This window comes from Schistocerca americana, chromosome 8, assembly GCF_021461395.2.
Source record: "Schistocerca americana isolate TAMUIC-IGC-003095 chromosome 8, iqSchAmer2.1, whole genome shotgun sequence".
Taxonomy (NCBI): Eukaryota; Metazoa; Arthropoda; class Insecta; order Orthoptera; family Acrididae; genus Schistocerca; species Schistocerca americana.
The window spans coordinates 43,777,216-43,798,425 of record NC_060126.1 but is presented as its reverse complement, the minus strand read 5'-3'; the positions used below and the strand labels follow the sequence as shown (position 1 = coordinate 43,798,425).

The window sequence follows — 21,210 nt, the reverse complement described above, 5'->3', positions numbered from 1 at the left end:
CTCGGAATTTGACCTCGAGCACTTGACGGTACTGGAAGGTTGTCGGAATGCTGCACTGGCATTCTCGCGGAAGGCAGAACTGGGTAAACAATGTGCCTCTTCCACTTTTTATTTGTAAAACCCTGAATTTTTGTTAGACAGAAATAACAATCGGTAACATGGTCCTTAGACACCCTTCACACCATGGGAACAGCAAACAACGCCATATTCTCTTTACCTTCCCACCACTGAATTAGTTTGCAGTAACATGTAGCACAACAGAAATGTGGTGCCCATTCTTTATCTTGGTCTCCTACCTCTACTCCAAAGTAATGTTTGTATGCTTCCTTTATGACTGAAGAAATTTTCTTCCTATTTCTGGTAAAAGTGAACTTCCCACAGATGTAGCAGAAGTTGTCCGGCTTATGTTGACATCCACGACGACGTGGCATTTCTGCAAATTTAAAAATACCACTTTGGTAATACACCTGTATTAAATTAATAGTAGGGAACAAGAGGAACACTGATGTGTAAAAACAAGCAGTCGTTTTACCTTCAGCACCAGGCTCAATCAGTTTACACACAGGAACTAAAAAATTCAACCGTGCTCGGAAATATGACAGTTACTTGTCAGCCAAAACACCCACTCGTTAAGACTGACACAAATTGCGGCTAACACAACTGTTGAAAACTCGATGCACCTGCCCCTAGGAGGCGTGAAGCTTTACTGCCGAGGCAGCGACCGGCTGTCGCCGATCGAGTTGATGAGATGTTTCAGGTGGTCTTAATGACAGAGGTGTTGCGGGGGATAACCTAATGATATCTGATTCTTCCCACCTGCTGTTGCACAAGAAATTGTCACGTTCTATCACTACTGGATGCGGCAACATACCCGTATTTCTCTATAACGTCTCTGTGTTTGCCATGAATTGTGAATATACATATATATACATATTACATAAAAAGTATCCCTGACAACGGTATTTTGTTTACATATTTGAATTTCCCACGGTAAAATGGTCTAGAAGCACATACTTTAATATCAGAGGAGGAGGATATTAGTGTTTAACGTCCCGTCGACAACGAGGTCATTAGAGACGGAGCGCAAGCTCGGGTGAGGGAAGGATGGGGAAGGAAATCGGCCGTGCCCTTTCAAAGGAACCATCCCGGCATTTGCCTGAAGCGATTTAGGGAAATCACGGAAAACCTAAATCAGGATGGCCGGAGACGGGATTGAACCGTCGTCCTCCCGAATGCGAGTCCAGTGTGCTAACCACTGCGCCACCTCGCTCGGTCTTTAATATCAGAAATAGAACCCATGTCGAACAGTGAAATCAGCGAGAACAAGGCAAGTGTTTCTGGGCTCGATCAATCGTTCCGCTAACTCTTCAAAGGTATGGGAAGCCATACAGAGGATATCTGGCAAATGTTCCAGACGACCTGTAACTGCTGTATTTCGGCAAGGGTATCTACAATCTACACGTGGAAACAGCGAATGCCATAGCGGATAATTGTGGTTCAGTCACTGCCAATGGAAATCGACATTCAGATTTCCGCTGCCATCGAGCATTGGTGGAGAGAGCTGGTTGAAATTTTAATTCTACCGACACTGAAGATTACAATTGCCCTTTCTCCTTGTGACAGATTTAGTGTACCCTGTCTCGGGTCAAGGATACTGCCCCAGGTAAGTATCGAATCCCATACAGCATGTTACAGCACCAGGACATAAACGGAATACTCTTGTCCCTTTTCAATGCGACTCGGTTGACCAGGGACTTTCATGACTCGTGGAGGATAGTGTCCCTTCTAAAACTAGGGAAAGGCCACATGTTGGCCCCTACTAGATGTATAGGAAAGGCACGAGAACACACGGTCAACTGATTTGGGTCCTAGAAACGCTGAACCTACTTAGTCGCTCCCAGTGTGGATTTCGGAGGTATCGTTCAACCTTTGAAAACAACATCCTGCTGAAGAAGGAAATCCAACAATCCTTTCTACACAAACAGCACCTTGTACAAGTCTTCGTCGATCTTGAGAAATCGCATTATAGAAGCGACGCATTCTGATGAACAAATCCAGTTCCCTAATCTCACTACAGTTAAAGCAAAACACTACGTTTAAAGAATTCCTTGTGACCCTGTCCTAATTACAACTGTGGTTCCCTAAACGTTACGAAGATATTATCAGTCTTACATCTGTTTTCAGTCTATTTTCGAAACCGTTCGCCGTTTCACGTGAAAGAGCGCCACGCATGTGCAGATGGAACTGATTGACCTGGAAGGTAATTCCCGTTTTAATGTCAAACTCTTTTACATTAAAAATTGCCAGGACTTCTGCATACCTTTTAGAGTTTCCACGTCTCCATAATGATGCTGCAAACGAGCTGCACTATTTCGATCGACATATGTATGAGAAAGATCTTTTATCGACTATGAAATTAAATAAGTGATGACTACGTGGCAACTAAAGTGCCATAGTCTGCGGAATTGTCTGCATCTGTCCTATACCGACGGTTTGAACCAGATAAAAATTATATTATGTCTTCTACACGCCAAAAATAATTAAATAACATTGAAAATTTCTTTCACTGTCTTCTATGTCGTTCCGAAATGTGAAATGTGAAACCAAGTCTTATGTAGTGAGACTGCACTGCCATTTACATTCGTCACGTTCGCAGTTTTCCCTTCTCCGCCCTACAATCGCTCAGGCAACGTGGCATGATAGTGGTGGAAATGTGCAGCGGGTATAAGTGCCAAGGCACTGGCTGGCTGCGAGTTGAAATTTTGGCCGCCCTGACCTATGGCTTTTGTTGGGTTTGTTTGTGAGTATCAAAGTCCCTATTTAGTGATTTATTTATGGCTTATTTGGCCCAGCTACATTACATCTGGCCAGGAACAACATATACAAAAGATATTGCACATTCACAGAAATAATAATAGTAGTACTACTAGTAGTAGTAGTAATAAAAATAATAAGTGACAATAATAACGATAATAAAAATAATAGATAACACTAATAGTAACCATGATAACAACAGCAGTAGGCATTAAGAATGATACAGATTGATTTAACACCTCTGAATGCTTAGTATTATAGAAGAAAAAGGGACAAAGAAAGAGAAGAAGATTCGAATGACAGTGACAGCGGCTATTAGGAGAGAACAGAATTTATATAAAGAACTATGTCAACATGTGTGAGGGAAGATCTGTGGGGGAGGGGGGACTGACAAGTCTAAGCAGCAGACCAGTATATTTGAGAGATAGCTATTGTAGCAGAAGGTAGTCATTAACTGTGTTTTGAATTTTTGAAGGAATTTAATTTCTCCTGTTTTTTGAGGAATATTGTTCCGAAGTCGGGTTCCTGACACAGAAAATCATGGCAGTGTTATGTGGTGGTACAGAGAGGAGTTGAAGCTAAATATGAGCGAGGGCAGTGGTTGAGAAGACGATAGAGCAAACGTACCGTATGATAGTCTCTACGCTTATCGGCATGAAACCATGGTAACGGTTCATAGGCAGGGGTGATAAGGTCGAAATAGCGTACATCACAACTATGTTGTACACAAGCATTAATCGCCATTCTAGGCTGCTTCAGCTTTCGTACGGAACTCCTTGCACAATAGCGTCGTCATAGTCTGACGGGTATTAGCGACTCACCCATCTTCTTTTTAACTTCTAAAGAAAATACTTTTTTATATTTCTGTAGTGAACGAAGTGATTTTGAGTCTTCATACAAATCAAAGTTGTGTTATCAATGCAGTCTAAGTGATTGTCCAGGATTAACCTGAAGTTCTTTGCAGAAGAGCAAAAGGTTATTTCTGTGCTGTTCAGAAGTGAGGGTGGAGAACATTCTGAACTGGTAATAAGTCTTTTGTATGCGACTAAGTTTGCTTTTTCGGCGCTCATATAGGTAAGGCAAGTAAATCAGCGTTTACAAGATGGATGGCTGTATTGAACTTGTTGGACCCATTTAGATATAACTGTAGGTCGTGAGAGTGTAGGTGATTCTGCAGTAGGAGAGAATGGTTGACACGTCATTAACACATAATGAGAAAAGTTATGGTCCCAATACTGATCCTTGTGGAACCTCTGATATGACATCCCTATATTGCGACCTTTTAATTCCAATCATTATATACTGTATATATGTAAGGTGCGAGTGGAACCATTGCACAGCACTAGAATAAAAATACTGAACTGAGCAATATGAGCGTCAAAATCGACAGTGGTGAAAGCATCGCTGAAATCCAAAAAAGTGCATAATTGTAGCTGTTGTTCGTTCATTGCTTGTTTCAGTCCGTCAGTCACTATTATAGGAGTGGTCGTAATGTTGCGATTTTTCCGGAAACTCGACTGGTATACGCCTTACAAGGTTATTTGATGTTAAACCTGTTGGTAGACTGTATATTCTAAAACCTTGGATAATGCAGGTAGAATGTAAATGGGTCTGGAGTCGGGAAGTTGTTTGGCAGATTTCTTCTTGGGTAATGGTTTCATGAGTCACTGCTTCAGGGACGGGTAGTAAAAAAGTAGAGAGGAAAGATTAGCACAACATAACAAAAGTAGAGTAGAGAGTAAAACGTTCAAAACGTATTACTGTTAGAAGATATTGGGAGTAGTAGTTAAATACGGACTAAAAGCTTAGCAAGATAAAGAAAAGATTCAGGACAGTATGAAACAAAGTGAAAGAATTATTTCTTTTAATGTTCCTTAACTCTTAGAACAATGATGCCTATACAGAGCGTTTCACGAGGATGAGTAAATATTTTAGGAAATGGTACTATACACTAATAAAAATGAAAGATTACATGTAACATGTGATGCATTTGTTATTGGTTACAGAGTTTACAGCTGGTTGCACAGGAAAGTTTGTTGTTATAGGTTTATTTATGGAATGGCGATTTTGTTTCGAAGTTTCAAGTAGAGGATTTTTCATGTGCGACTGTGACCTGTTGGCCACTTCTGCTGTATCATTTAAGCATATCACGCGTCTTTAGAATTACTTGTTCGCTGATGTAACACAATACCTGTCACACGTGTGCGAGTTTGCCAGTGAAAACGCTGCTTTTAGAGAATACAACAGATGATTTCCTTACGGCAGACTACCAGATTTCTCGTAGTTTGATAATTAGAGTGAGGTTGGTGCACTGCCCTACAGTCATATCTCACCTGAACGTGGTGTGCGTGAAGTAGACGACGTTATTCAACTGGGTGAACGTACTCGAGGTCCGTCAGCAAGCACACACAGAACTACTAGACATACCAGTGTTCCACATACATCTTTAGAGAGGAACTTAAAAGGTAAACGATTAGGATTCTGTCAGTGCCTAGTTGTAAATCATTGAGGAGTCTCATGAATACTGCTAACTAATGAGGCTAGTGTGGTGTGCATACTGTAAGACCTTCGGTACACACACCATCAGATTATTTGACTTGTCGCTCTAACGAAGTAGGCGAGTGTCAGCAACATGTATCGTGGTCCTATCGTGGCGTGTTTATCTTCTGCCGTTAGGTCAGATGACAGAAATGCCACTTGCACGCTTAGAGTAGCAGATTGACGGTGACCAACTTTAAACTTGATTAATTTTCACACACATTTATTAAAATAATAAAAAGCATAGACATTACGTAACTTGATTCTGGATGCTGTTTACAACTGACAATCTGAGGTTCCTTTGGTCTTGGTACGTTAATCTTATTCTCACATATCTCTGATACTTGATAAAGTGTCTGCCTCGTGATGACTGGGTGTTGTGTGATGTCCTTAGGTTAGTTAAATTTAAATAGTTCTAAGTTCTAGGAGACTGATGACCATAGGTGTAAAGTCCCATAGTGCTCAGAGCCATTTGAACCATTTTTTGAACTTGACAAAGTGTCCATACATTTATCTTCATGGCGATGTACAGGAATATGATAATGTTACTAGGCGCAGACTAAAACTTTACTATAGACTGGTACAGACTAATGCAGACTCGTACAGGTTGGTGCAGACAAATGCAGACTGGCCAATCAGAGGTCTGTACACTCGTAATAATACCTCATGCGTTCACGTATCACTGTGCGAGTGTGATCCGCGAGGAGAAAACATTCTATGTTAGCAGCAATCTCATTGGCTGCGTTACATATTAATACGCGGATCGGCGGAAGCAGAATTTGGTCCGTCTCTAAGGCGGCGCCATCTCGTAGTGCGGAGACGGACGAGCGCTGCGCCTGCGCTGTTGTGCTTAGCGGGGCGCGCTCTAGTGGGAAAGTTGTGTATGTGCTGACTCTGCGGAACTATGTACACAACAGCTAGTTTCACTCCTGACTCTATCAATAACACCCGTAACTCACTTAGATAGTTTGATGTACACTGAGATGGCAAAAGTCACAGGATAGTGATATACTCATTTACAGAAGCTGGTAGTACAGCGTATACAAGGTACGAAAGGGCAGTGCATTGGCGGAGCTGTCATTTGAACTCAGGTGATTCATGGGGAAAGGTTTCCGGCGCGATTGTGGTCGCACGACGGGTATTAATAGACTTTGAACGCTGAGTGGTAGTTGCAGCTAGACGCGTGGGACATTGCATTTCGGAAATCGTTAGGAATTAAATATTCCGCCGAGATCCACAGCGTCAAGCGTATACCGAGAATACCAAATTTCAAGCACTGTCCCACACCGCTCCCAGCACAATGGCCGACGGCCTTAACGATCCGGAGCGGCGGCGTTTGCATAGAGTTGTCAGTGCTAACAGACGAGCAACGCAGCCTGGGGTAACCGCAGAAGTCAGTGTACAACGTACGACGTACGTGTGCGTTATGAGTGCCTATGCTAACAGAACGACATCGCCTGTAGCGCTTCTCCTGGGCTGGTGACTACACAGTTGGACCCGAGACGACTGGAAAATCGTGGCCTGGTCTATTGAGTCGCGATTTCAGCTGGTGAGAGATGACGGCTGGGTTCAAGTGTGACGAAGACCCCGCGAAGCCATGGACCCAAGTTATCAACAAGACACTGTGCGAGCTGGTGATAGATCCATAATACTGTGGGCTGTGTTTACGTGGAATTGATTGGGTGCTCTGGACCTGCTGAACCGATAATTGACTGGAAATGGTTATGTTTGGCTACTTGTAAACAATCAGTTTCCCAAACTACGATGGAATTTTCGTGGATAACTACGTGCCATGCCACCAGCTAAAAACTGTTCCCGATTTGTTTGAAGAAGGTTCTGGCCATCTCGAGGGAATGATTTGGCCACCCAGATCGTCGGACATAAATCCCATTCATGTGGCATAATCGAGATGTCAGTTCGTGCACACTTGGGTAGTTATGGACGGCTATATAGGTAGACGGCTCAGTATCTCTGCAGGGTACTTCCAACAACTGTTGATCCATCCCACCTCGAGTTGCTGCACTACGCGAGAAAAAGCACATCTGACCGATGTCTGGCGGTATCCCATGACTCTTTGCACCTCAGTGCACAAGAATATGGCGTACACTATGGATACAGAGCCTCCGTCCTTATCATTTACAGCAGATTCAGCACCTTAGATAAGGAGATAAAGTTAGTCGATTAGAATTATGTCACTGGCTAATTTGAAACTGACGAGTTGTCTCATGAATATTGTTAAATGACGAAACCAGTTTCACTTGTGAAGTTGTCAGCAACATTCGTAACGCACATCTATAGTCTGACGTAAACCCACGAGGCTTTGTCGACATATTCACTGGGTTCCAAAATTAAAACAACAAACCGCTATTTCCCAGTGTGGTGTCTAGCTCACCATATAATCATACAAACTGCCAGCAGGAGTCCGTACGATCGTGTCCTGCACGGATGATGGGATTCTGGTCAATGGACAACTACGCCAACAATGATGTCAGGGCGCCTATGTGTGCTGTGTACGCCCACATCCACACACCACAGCGTACACAGTCACAGACAGTGCTGTATGGCACAGAGAAGACGCTTACGAGGTTCTCTATGGTGGGGGGCCATGGGAAGAATGGAAGCAGGACAGTAGCAAAATGATGTAGGCCGATGGCTTAATGTTAATTGTTCTGTTGTTTTTCGGAGGTGGCGACAGTTTTTAGAGATCGAAACTGTATCCCGAAGACTGAACGGGGCCGACCACGAGTAACATCAGAGAGAAAGAACCGTTATTTGGTTGTAAAGGTACGACAGTACTGCCTTAGTACTGCACGGCAACAGGCATCTGAGCTCACAGCATCGACTGGACGTGTTGAAGCGAAGCAAACGGTGTACAGAAGGCTTCGGCAGTGACCTTTATTCTCAGAGACCTGCTGTATGTGTACCTCTGACGCGTCTTCACAGAAGGGAACGTCTAGAGTGGAGCCGTCACTACGCCACATGGACTGTCGGACAGGGGCCAACGTTCTTCTCACAAATGAGTGCCGAATTCGTCTGGACAGTGATTCTCGACGGTGGAGGGAACGTGGAGCAGGATTTCTGGAACCAATCATTATGGAAAAAGACCGATATCGAGGATGATCCTTAATTGTGTGGGCAGGGATTATGTTGACCACTTACCCTCCTCTTCCTGATACTCTATGTTTAAATCGACAAGGTTTAACTGCTGTCAGATATCGTGACGAGATTTGGGACCTCATGTACCGTTGTTGTGGGGTGCTGTAGACCCAGACTTCGTATTGATGAAGGATAATGTTGAACCCCATAGAGCACGGGTGGATGATGTTTTCTTGAAAACGGAAGATATTGAACATAGGGCTTAGCCTGTACGCTCCCATGATTTGAATCCCATAGAGCACGGGTTGCATCACATCCACCAACCTCTCTCCAAGACTTGCGAGCAGCTACACAAAAAGAAGCTGAATTATTGTCTCAACAAGAGACTGACCACATCATTCACAGAATGCCCTGTCTCTACTGCTGCCAGAAGCGGTCTCACACCATACTGAGCGCTTTAACTAGTTGTCGGAATGTGTGTGTAAATCTGCTGGGTTGGATTAAAACGAAGAACATTTTTGTCCTCCGTTATGCATTTTTTAATATTGTTTCTGCTTTACTTTCACCTGATTTACTGTTTGTGGCAACCTAGCAAAATTTCGGTTTCTTACTTTACTTTTGGACACCAGTGTACTATCAAGAGCACTTTGCTTTATGTTTGTTGTGTGATATGACAGGCAATCGGTTAATTCGGCCTGCTGTGTTACCGTGTCGTCTTACAGGGCGCCGTAGTATGGAAGTCCTCAAAAACGAGTTCTCATGTTTATCGGGGAAGGCGCTTCTGGCTACAAGAATCGGTATGTTCTTCCAGCGTTTTGGTTGTCAGTTAACAAATCGTCTAACTCCAACATTCCTCATAAGATGTATTTGGAAAAAATGGTAACGTTTCTTGACTGCAAAGGTCCTCGGGCCTTACCCTTTTATATCAATGCCTGTTAGGATGATTGAAAGGCGAAGTTTGCGAAGAAAATTTAAATGCGACAAACGAATTTATGATTCGGATTATGAATACTGCTCCTTGATAAAAGACGTCAGGCGACACCAGAAGAGCTACACATTGCCAAGAGAATGCAGTAGTTCATTGAAGTTGTAAAAGTGAATTTACAAAAGTCAACTTGCAGCTTAATCATTTGCATAACACCTTCTGTGTGCGATATCACGTGTTGATACCACCCTACTGGAGTCTCAAAGTTGGCAAGGGCAACGTAAGTTTACGTCAGATGCCGCTAGGGATCATGCAGTAACTGGTGCACCCAATGGTGCACGCACACTGAACCACTCCTCCAATGGCTCCGTACGATAAGCGCCCCCCAATATACAATGGCTAGCAGCAGCCACACAGCCCACCCACACTCGGAGCCACTTTGCTACTTGACGCTAGACAGACGCGGCCTAGTCGCGACTCCGACACCACCTTTTGTTCAAAAATGTCTCTGAGCACTTTGGGACTTAACTGCTGAGGTCATCAGTCCCCTAGAACTTAGAACCACTTAAACCTAACTAACTTAAGGACATCATACACATCCATGCCCGAGTCAGGATTCGAACCTGCGACTGTAGCGGCCGCACGGTTCCAGACTGTAGCGCCTAGAAGCGCTCGGCCACCCTGGACGGCCCCACCTTTTGTGCTTTGGTTCGTAGTACCTCTTACTTGTTGACATTGAGAGCTGGACCCTATTTTGTGCTGCATTATTTGTAATGAGTCTTTGCACACTTGGAGATAGACAAGTTAAGTAAATCTCATATTTACTGTGTTAACTCGTTTAATGATTATGTAAGATGGCAACGACCTTGCACCTTACATGAGTCCATTTAACGTGACACTAGGTTTTGTTGGAGTAATACTTTAAATTACGGTGTAGGAAATCTATGTGGAAAGGCATCGGCACGCGAGAATTCCGCGATTTGGTAATTATAAGATTTTGTGGAAAGGCAGTACGCGGGACGGAGCTCGGCAACGTCCCCACCTAGCCGCCGAAGGCCACAGCCTAACGGTATGAATGGTGAACTGGGGGATTTCTGTAATCCGTTTAGACGCGCCACAGCGGCCACCAACCTCTGAGGGACGTGCGGCGGCAGGTGTTCCAGTGTTTACCAAAACAGAGCAGTGGATAGCTGGACGGACTTTCCTGTGCGTGCTCTCGCCTATGTCCCACTAATTTTACACCTTCGAGTAACTCAAGTGGGGCAGGCCAGGAATTGCAAATAACAAACATTCAATGCAAGAATCTGTGGTCGCTACGACGGGAATCTTGCCGGGAAAATCTCGAGTGGTCTCTTGGGAGAAAACTTCCAGTAAACGTGTTATTGCCCACAGCTGTGGTTCTTCCCAGAGCGCGAGGGCGGAGTTTACTCGTGAAATTTTGTAGAAATAAAAGAACTGTGGAAAAGAGTTCTATTCTCAGGCCGTACATTGGTTGGCACTGGCAAACTGGGTATTTCAAGAGCTTCTACTGATGTGATTCGCTCAGTAAAAGTTGAGGTGAGAAAATAAGGATGAAGAGCGATCTTGCTGGTCTCTTGGTAGAGGCCTTCCGTTCTGGGCTGTCGTACTGAAAGGTCGTTAGCCAAGTCGTCTCCCCTCTTGGTCTTTCGTTCTGAGAGGACGCTAGCCGCGCCAACTCATTGCTGGCGGAAACATTGTCGCAATTAGGGAAGTTTACGGACAGCAGTCTGGTGTTCGAATAGGGTAGGATTGTACTTTGCGAGACGCCACACGCCGATCGCACGGCTGCGCCGTCGCCGTCAGAGACCGGCGCTACAACAGGAATGTTACGGTGAGATCGCTCCCGCTTCAGCCTGTGTTAGGAGTAACGTTAAATAGTTGGATCAATTGCAATTGCTGTTTCCACAGAGGTTTCACAGTACTTTGGAGTGTTATAAGAGATCGCGTTTTGGACCGATTTTAACACAGTTACTGCCAATGCCAGTTAGGAGGATAATTTGTAAATTGTTCATTATGTTTTATTCAGCATTGATCTTAAGGTTATAATAAAATTATTGTGATTCAGTAGAGCCTTTACTTTCAGTAGTTGATCCTGAATTCAGCATTTTGCTTTATTTTATTTTGTGTATGTGTTTGATGTCATTGAACACCCTAAGTGTTCGTAATCGTTCATGTTCGGAAGTAAAAATAGGTGTGATTTATCGTCAACACTACCACCGCAGATTAATTAGGGGTTACAGGGCCACATTTAAATCTAGCGTTATCCATTTTTGCGTATAGTTCCACTCCCAATTTCTCTGTAAGTTGTTTGTCAGGGGCGAACACACGCAAAAATCGGACAAGCACCGGTGGGGTGTTACAATTATTCTGCTCCTGTCCAGCTTTTGTATACGACGGTTGCCACACAACTTTGTAGCCCACCAATGCTTACCGTTGTGTAGGAAGTCGTACACAACTCTACGACACTATGAGTATTCGAAAGTTCCTGGCAGATCAAAACTGTGGGCCGGACCGAGATTCGAACTTGGAACCTTTGCCTTTCGCGGGCAAGTGCTCTACCATCTGAGCTACCCAAGCACGACTCACGCCCCGTCCTCCAAACTTCACAGGAGTGCTAGTTCTGCAAGGTTCACAGAAGAGCTTCTGTGAAGTTTGGAAAGTAGGAGACGAGGTACTGGTGAAAGTAAAGGTGTGAGGAGGGGGCGTGAGTCGTGCTCGGGTAGCTCAGTTGGTAGAGCACTTGCCCGCGAAAAGCAAAGGTCCCGAGTTCGAGTCCCAGTCCGGCCCACAGTTGTAATCTGCCAGGAAGTTTCATATCAGCGCAGACTGTGAGTATTCCTTTGGGTTATATTCTGACGGCTGTACCTCTGTAACCAGTAACAGTGGAACACATGTTATGTGGAACGTTTTCGTTTATTAGTCTGCACTACAACCTCCTAAGATGCTTACTATTCCTCGTGAAACGTTGAAAGTATCGGCGCGGCACTCACACGGCCCTGGGGTCCACGACGCCCGCGCCCACGGGCACGGTGTGGCCCATCGCCTGCAGCGCCACCAGAGTCTGCAGCTCCGCCAGCCGCTGGTCCGACAGCCGCTTCCACCTGAGCACACAAACAGACGTCAGCGTTACATAGCTAGCTGCCCGCCTGTAGCGACCGCTTACTGCAGAAGGGCAACGTGTCCACATATCCTACTATCAATTACAGACAAAAAAAACTAAATAAAACCCATTTAATGTAATTTATATCCTGACATGCTTTTCTGATTTCTTTATGTAGGTAATTTTCCTTATTATATACACTACTGGCCATTAAAAAGGCTACACCAAGAAGAAATGCAGATGATAAACGGATATTCATTGGACAAATATATTATACTAGAACTGACATGTGATTACATTTTTACGCAATTTGGGTGCATGGATCCTGAGAAATCAGTACTCAGAACAACCACCTCTGACCGTAATAACGGCCTGGGCATTGAGTCAAACAGAGCTTGGATGACGTGTGCAGGTACAGCTGCCCATGCAGCTTCAACACGATACCACAGTTCATCAAGAGTAGTGACTGGCGTATTGTGACGAGCCAGTTGTTCAGCCACCATTGACCAGACATTTTCAATTGGTGAGAGATCTGGAGATTGTGCTGGCCAGGGCAGCAATCCAACATTTTCTGTATCCAGAAAGACCCGTACAGGACCTGCAACATGCGGTCGTGCATTATCCTGCCGAAATGTAGGGTTTCGCAGGGATTCGGATGAAGGGTAGAGCCACGGGTCGTAACACATCTGAAATGTAACGTCCACTGTTCAAAGTGCCGTCAATGCGAACAAGAGGTGACCGAGACGTGTAACCAATGGCATCCCATACCATCACGCCGGATGATACGCCAGTGCGGCGATGACGAATGTGCATTCATCGCGATGTCGCCAAACACGGATGCGACAATCATGACACTGTAAACAGAACATGGATTATCCGAAAAAATGACGTTTTGCCATTCGTGCACCCAGGTTCATCGTTCAGTACACCATCGCAGGCGCTCCTGATGCAGCGTCAAGGGTAACCGCAGTCATGGTCTACAAGCTGATAGTCCATGCTGCTGCAAACGTCGTCGAACTGTACAGATGGTTGATTTCCTGCAAACGTCTCCTTCTATTGACTCAGGGATCTAGACGTGGCTGCACGATCCGTTACAGCCATACGGGTAAGACGCCTGTCATCTCGACTGCCAGTGATATGAGCCCGTTGAGATTCAGCACGGCGTTCCGTATCACCCTCTTGAACCCACCGATTCCATATTCTGCTAACAGTCATTGGATCTCGACCAACGTGAGCAGCAATGTCGAGATGCGATAAACCGCAATCGCGATAGGCTACAATCGGACATTTATCATAGTCGGAAACGTGATGGTACGCATTTCTCCTCCTTACACGAGGCATCACAACAACGTTTCACCAGGCAACGCCTGTCAACTGCTGTTTGTATATGAGTAATCGGTTGAAAACTTTCCTCGTGTCAGCACGTTGTAGGTGTCGGCACCGGCGCCAACCTTGTGTGAATGCTATGAAAAACTGATCATTTGCATATCACATCATCTTCTTCCTGTCCGTTAAATTTTGCGTCTGTAGCACGTCATCTTCGTAGTGTAGAAATTATAATGGTCAGTAGTGTATATACATGTAAATGTCATCAGTGGCATAAGGCGAAAGAGAGAGACGAATCTGTTGATTGGACATGTTTCCTTTCTGCAGTACACTGGGTGTTCAAATTAATTTTAAGACTGAGTTAATTGTTTTACAGCAGAATCGTTAATATAAACATCTTTTACTGTAAGACAGATTTTTGGCACTAATTTCTGAATAATACGGCCTTGCCGCAGTGGTAACACCTGTTCCCGTCAGATCACCGAAGTTAAACGCTGTCGGGCTGGGCTTGCACTTGGTTGGGTGCCCATCCTGTTTGCCGTGTGCTGTTGGCAAGCGGGATCCACTCAGCCCCTGTGAGGCAAACTGAGAGCTATAAGGGGCGTTCAAAAAGAAACGAGCCGGAGGTGTAGTTACAGAAATCACTACCTGTATTGACCCTGGCTGTTGAGACGCTTTCCTAATTTGACACAAGGCGGTGAATGGCTGCCTCATAAAATGTGATGTTAACTAGTTCCGCACGTACAGCTGGACGTCGTCGTCTGAGGTGAATCGTTGGCCCCTCAGAGCCTTTTTAAGGGGACCTAAAATGGCCCCCTTCTCATTCACTTCCTGCAGCATGGGACAACAGTGAACGTCCAGCGTCACTCGCAATCCTTGACCACCCTTCGCCAAGCTATTAAATCAAAACGACCACGCAAACTCACCCGTGGGGTCATTCTGCTCCACGACAGTGCAAAGGCTGATGCGGCCAACACAGCCGCGGCACTCCTGCAGAAATTCGAAAGGGATGTTGACGGGCACCCTCCGTTTAGTTCGGACCTCTCTGTCTGTGATTACGACATTTTTGGTCTCCTTAAAAAGGCTCTGAGGGGCAAACGATTCTCCTTGGACGACGATGTCCAGCTTCGCATGCGGAGCTGGTTAACATCGCAGCCCCGGAAATTTTATGAGACAGCCATTCACCGCCTTGTGTCACAGTGGGTTCAAATGGCTCTGAGCACTATGGGGCTTCACTGCTGAGGTCATCAGTCCTGTAGAACTTAGAACTACTTAAACCTAACTAACCTAAGGACATCACACACATCCATGCCCGAGGCGGGATTCGAACCTACGACCGTAGCGGTGGCGCGGTTCCAGAGTGTAGCGCCCAGAACCGCTCGGCCACTCCGGCAGGCTGTGTCACAGTGGGACTGGTGTCTCAACAGCCAGGGTCAGCCTTATACTTGACAAGTAGCGGCTCCGGTCTCGTAAACTGACATATGGCCAGGAGAGCGGTGTGCTGACCACTTGCCTCTCCATATCCGCCTGTAGTCTGGAGAAGCCTCGGCGGCCGGTCGGTACCGTTGGGCCTTCGAAGGCCTGTTCGGACGGAGTTTTTTTCTGAATAATACTAGACGTTTTACAAGGTTGCATTACTCAATCATTTTCATCTACATCACGAGATGCCGTTGTTGTTCGCCATGATGCGACTGAACTCTAAAACTATATCTAGTCTTGAGGGATACAGTCTAAATATTTCGCAATGTCATCCATTTTGTTGTTATATGTAGGCAGTAAAGATATGTTGACTTTCTCTGAAGGGAGTTCCAAAGTTTGTACAGCTCATGGTATTTTAGAACCCTTTTCAGGTGTCTATGAACGATTTTACCGTACAAATCAACGCAATGTGGGCCATCAGGAACCGTAGTCGGTAAATTAATCCACTTGCATTTGAAGAAAACTTATCATTTTTTTAGGAATGCTTCACCAGTTCAGCTACGTCTGCCACTGTATACTATCTTTGCTCCTTCTTTAGCTTCCTGCTAACAATCCCGAGATCCCTGTCATTCGGCATCAACGAGTAATTGGAAAAGACTTTAATTTCATTGAATCATATGATCTCACACAGTGCCGTCATCATCCTAACCAGAGTATTAATTTTTGTTCTGTATAACATTTTTACATTCTTGCCTATCATATTTTTGATGCACCAGTTCAAAATCGCACACACATTGTTTGAACTCTTTCCTCTCTTACCGTCATCCCGCCATCCCCTGATGTGTGGTTAAGCACAGCAGAAACTTCCACGTAAATTGTCTGAAATAGTAGGTGTCTTCAACAGGAATGTGAGGTAAAGAGATGTTAACCATGGCATCAATTTAAAAAGTGGAAGTCTCTTTCCGGATGAGAATGTGAAAAGAGTGATCGTCGCCGAACTTCTAGTGCATAAGCGCAGCGCCAAAAAGTTTTAGACTTCCAACATTTTGTTTAGGCTCCAACACAGGTTTGGCAATGATATCGTTAATGGAAGTCTAAAACTTTTTGGCTCTGCGCTTATGCACCAGAAGTTCGGCGACGCCACTCTTTTCACATTCTCATCCGGAAAGAGACTTCCACTTTTTAAATTCAGTTCCTCGCATGTTACACAGGCATCCTTCACAGATTTATCAAAAGCAAGGACGTAGTTTACATTGCAAAGAGTCATAAATATTTATAAGAAAGTTTCTTCCCGTTTTCTAGAGTTTTGTTAACGAAGTCATCTTCTTTTTTCATAAACATGTTACGTATGATTTGCACATAAAGGTTGAAACTTACATGATTTTACTTGTTAACTTAAAACTTCGTGTGACAAAGTCTCTCGCTGGCAATGGCAAAGCAAGTACTTTTAAATTCCGACTACAATGTCGTTAGTGTACACTAATCAGCCAGAACATTATGAGCACCTCCTACCTAATAGCCCATATCTCCACCTTTGACTCGGATTCAAGCCGCGACACATCGTGGCTTGCCGGCCGGAGTCGCCGTGAGGTTCTAGGCGCTACAGTCTGGAACCGAGCGACCACTACGGTCGCAGGTTTGAATCCTGCCTCGGACATGGATGTGTGTGATGTCCTTAGGTTATTTAGGTTTAAGTAGTTCTAAGTTCTAGGGGACTGATGACCTCAGAAGTTAAGTCGCATAGTGCTCAGAGCCATTTGAACCATTTGAACGTCGTGGCTTGGAAGCAGTGAGGCCTTGGTAGGTCTGTGGAGGGAGTTGGCGCTCCATCTACACAAACACAAGTCTGCTAATTCTCATGAATTTCTGGGAGGGGAACGGTGAGCACCTTCTCGGGGGAGGGGGGGGGGGGGAGGTACCATATCAACTGGAACAACTCGCACTGTGTTTCTCGGACCACACCATCACACTCTTCAACCAGTGTACGATACCCCTTGGCCGTCATGGTGTCTTGCACGAGCTCCACTGCAGCCATGGATGCCCACGTGAATTTTTCTCAGATCATAATGGAGTCGCCGCCAGCTTGTCTCCGTCCTGTAGTACAGGTATCAAGGAGCTGTTCCCCTGGAAGATGACGGGATCGCGGTCTCCCGTCGGCATGATGAAGAAGGTATCTAGATTCATCAGACCATCCAACGCTCTGCCGCTGCGCCAACTTATACTGCCGATGGTCACGTGCCCGTTGCAGTCGTAGCTGCCGATGTCGTAGTATTAACATTGGCACGTGAATGGGTCGTCGGCTGCGGAGGCCCATCATTCGTAGCCTTCGGTACACTTTGTGTTCAGACACATTTGTACTCTGCGCACCATTAAACTCTATTATTAGCTGCGTACAGCTCGCCGCCTGCCCTATTTAACCAGTCTGCCCAGCCTCCGACGTCCGACATCCGTAATGAGAGGTGGCCGCCCATCCCCACGACATCTGTACGGGGTTTCACCCTGGTTTCGCCACGTGTTGAAGACACTGACCACAGCACTCCTCGAACACCCGACAACACGTGCAGTTTCCCAAATGCTCGTGCCGAGCCTCCGGCCCATCTGCCCTCGGTCGAATTCAGACGGATCGCGCTCCTTCCACATTCTACAGGGTGAAAAGTATTTAAACCGACTGGGAGGTTGTAGGGGACATCAAAACAAATACTTTTCCCTGATGTCATTTTTTCCTATGAGGTGTATTTAAACCGGTAGAGCAAGATTTCTCTGGCGGCAAATTAATTAAACCAACAAACACTTTTCCATTTTTTTATCACCAAGAGACAACACATTAACACAACCCAATTTCAATTACAGTATATTTTCAAAAATATCTCCGTTGACACGTAAACAAAGGTTACACCGTCGGATCATGTTGTGTCTGACACGGGCAAAAACCCCAGGAGTAATACTGAATTGTTCCTGCTGGTGCTACTATCCGGGCAACAAGATCATCTTCTGATGCAACAGGAGTTGCGTAAACAAGGTTGTGCATCTCTCCCCACACAAAAAAGTCCAGAGGGGACATATATGGGGATCGAGCAGTCCATGGTACAGGACCACCTCTGCCAATCCATGTTTCTGGGAACCGTCGGTCCAGGAATGTCATGTTGGAACCACATGCGTTGTCTTGTAGAGAGCGGGACGTCTTCCAGCAACTCTGGCAATGCAATTGTAATAGTGTCCGCCATTTAATGGTCTAGGTAGCAGATACGGCCCAATTAAACAGTCCCCAACAACACCGATCCACACATTAACGAAGAACCGCACTTGAGGGCTAGTAATTGTGGCATGTGGGTTATCCTCACTCCAAACATGCGAATTGTGCATGTTGAAGGCTCCATCACGCCCGAACGTTGCTTCATCGGCAAACAACACAGAGGATGTAAATGTAGGATGCATTTCACACTGCTCCAGGTACCATTGCGAAAACTGTGCTCTGGGTGGATAATCAACTGGTTTCAGGTTGTGGACACACTGTAAGTGAAGTGGACGTAACAATTGCTCTCGAAGGACTGTTCTTACATTCGTCTGATTCGTCCCCATGTTACGTGCAATTGCACGAGTGCTGATTGAAGGATCCCGCTCCACATGCTGCAAGCAGCGTTCTTACCGAGCGACGGCGTCCCTGTCCAGGTAATCTGCTAAATGACCCGGTCTCACTCAGACGTTGGTACATAGCAGCAAATGTCGTATGATGCGGGATACGGCGATTAGGATATTATTGTTGACAAACCCGCTGTGCAGCTCGTCCCTTGTGGTGCGCTACGTAGTACGCACGAACCAGGTGTATCGCTCCATTAGTAAACAGAGAGAATGCACTACTATACTGGTGGACAGCAGTTGCCTACAACTGAAGAGCCTAATACGCCCTCTAACAACTGAAGATCGTAATACGAACTCTAACAACTGAAGAGCGTAACACGACCTCCACCGGTTTAAATAATCCTCATAGGAAAAAATGACATCAGGGAAAAATATTTGTTTTGATGTCCCCTACAATCTCCCAGAGTTTGTCGGTTTAAATACTTTTCATCCTGTACACACGGACAGCACGCCCACTGACACTGCATATATCGTAGGTGTGTCTGACTAGCAGTCATTGCTCGACAGGTGAAGCTGCTAATGTCTGAACGGTTTTATGTCGATAGTATGTCGGAGGCCATAATGTTCTGGCTGATCAATGTATTTTTATCTAGAATAGTCTTAGCTATCACGCTTCCCAATTTAATCTAAAGTTAATCTGGCTATCTGCAAATTAAATTAAATGTAGAGAATAATTGTCAATAATACTCAGACTGGCTTTGTCATAATCACACATTGGCTAACTGTTGCATATCGAAAACTAAACGACGTTAGAAAACGGCTCTACTGAATTTATATGAAACTTTTGTAGATGGAAACTGTTTCTAATTTTCTCCCAAATATTCGTTTAGACCCTACAGCTGTTTGCTACCTCGCAACGGATAGTTGGGCTCTACTCTATTTGCGTATTGCAAAAGTATTAAGTGCGTAATGCTTTTAATGCCGCACAAGTAACTTGTACAAACATGCCCTATAATCTTTTCTCAACACTGCTATACGCCACAAAAATTATTTTTAAGCACGATATTAAATAACGCAAGATTTACTCTTTGCTTTCCTAATGGAAATATTTTTGACTAACAGTGGAAGTAGAAAGGTAATTTGAATGCTGAACACATGACTGATAATTCACCCTGGATACCAAGTAGTAGATACTGTTAAACAACTATGACAGCGAAAGAATACGCATCACTCATGAATTCGGGTGTGCAAAGATGCTAACAGTGGCAAACATACCTAACAAACTGAATACTTTGAAATATATCGAAAACTACACATCGGATTAAAAAAGTTATAATTCCAATTTGTTGGTCTCGGATGCGATATGCAACGATACCACACTCGACCTGTGCGTGGGTGATGGTGCCCAACTTTGAAATCTTCACTGGAAACCCTCGTTTATTATTACGATTCTACATGAAAATCTGCATCCGTTTTGTCTGAAGCATTTCCTTCGTTTCGCCGCAGTTGGCGCTGTAATCGGAGGAGTAGAAATGGGTACACAATCGTAATTTCCGACATGCTACTCAATGACCACTGAATATCCAGTGGCACGTGGGACACCACCTCTATGCTGCGAGGGTAGGACAGACCAGTTTTTCATATCTTGCAACTGCAAACCCCATTCGCAATTCTGTATTACTCCAATATATCGAACAGGGGACCACTCGTCACGCCACGGTGGCCGTGTAGACAACTACGACTATCATAACAGGCAGTACACTGCGACCGGAGCTCACGTATCCTGCAGACGTAGCGACTCTAAACATTACAGTACTTGCCCAGTTTTTATTGCCTCCACACCTACTTATCATTTTGAGAACAGACGTGCAAGTGGATGTTAAATGTTACAATCACAGAAGAAAAAATTGAAATAATGCTGATTTATGGAGGATGTAGGAGAAATGTTGAGACTGTTGTTGCCTCGTATGCCGAGTGCTTTCCAGAGAAAGCTCTCTCTCGTTGGTTTTTTTAAGTGAACGCCTTTATGACTGATGGCAGCGTACACACCTGCAAAAGGAAACGAAGCAAACGGTCTACAGGAGAAGCTAATGAAATAGCTGTACTAGCGGCAGTGTAGCAGAACCCACGGATAAACGCCCGGCTACTACACCGTGATTCCGGTATGTTCGTAGGTAGTGTTGTCACAATACTGCTTCGTCATAAGTATCATCCAACCCACGTGTTACTGCATAAAGAAATACATGACGCCGATTTCCATAACTGGGTAGTGTTTCGTGAATGAGCACGTCTACAAGTGCAAACGAGCCCCACTTTCTTTGCTGAGGTACTATTTTCCAATGAGTCTACATTCACAAACCATGGTAGCGTTAACCAGCATAAGGTGCATTAC

General features: G+C 45.0%; 1 long non-coding RNA gene across 1 annotated transcript in view; it reads right to left on the bottom strand.

Annotated features, from left to right (window-relative positions):
• Positions 1-21,210, bottom strand: part of LOC124544604 — a 46,046-nt gene that overhangs the window by 16,019 nt on the left and 8,817 nt on the right. Inside the window, exon 2 of the long non-coding RNA XR_006967549.1 lies at positions 12,385-12,495. This is a non-coding gene — a long non-coding RNA (uncharacterized LOC124544604). The remainder of the gene's footprint in view (positions 1-12,384; positions 12,496-21,210) is intronic.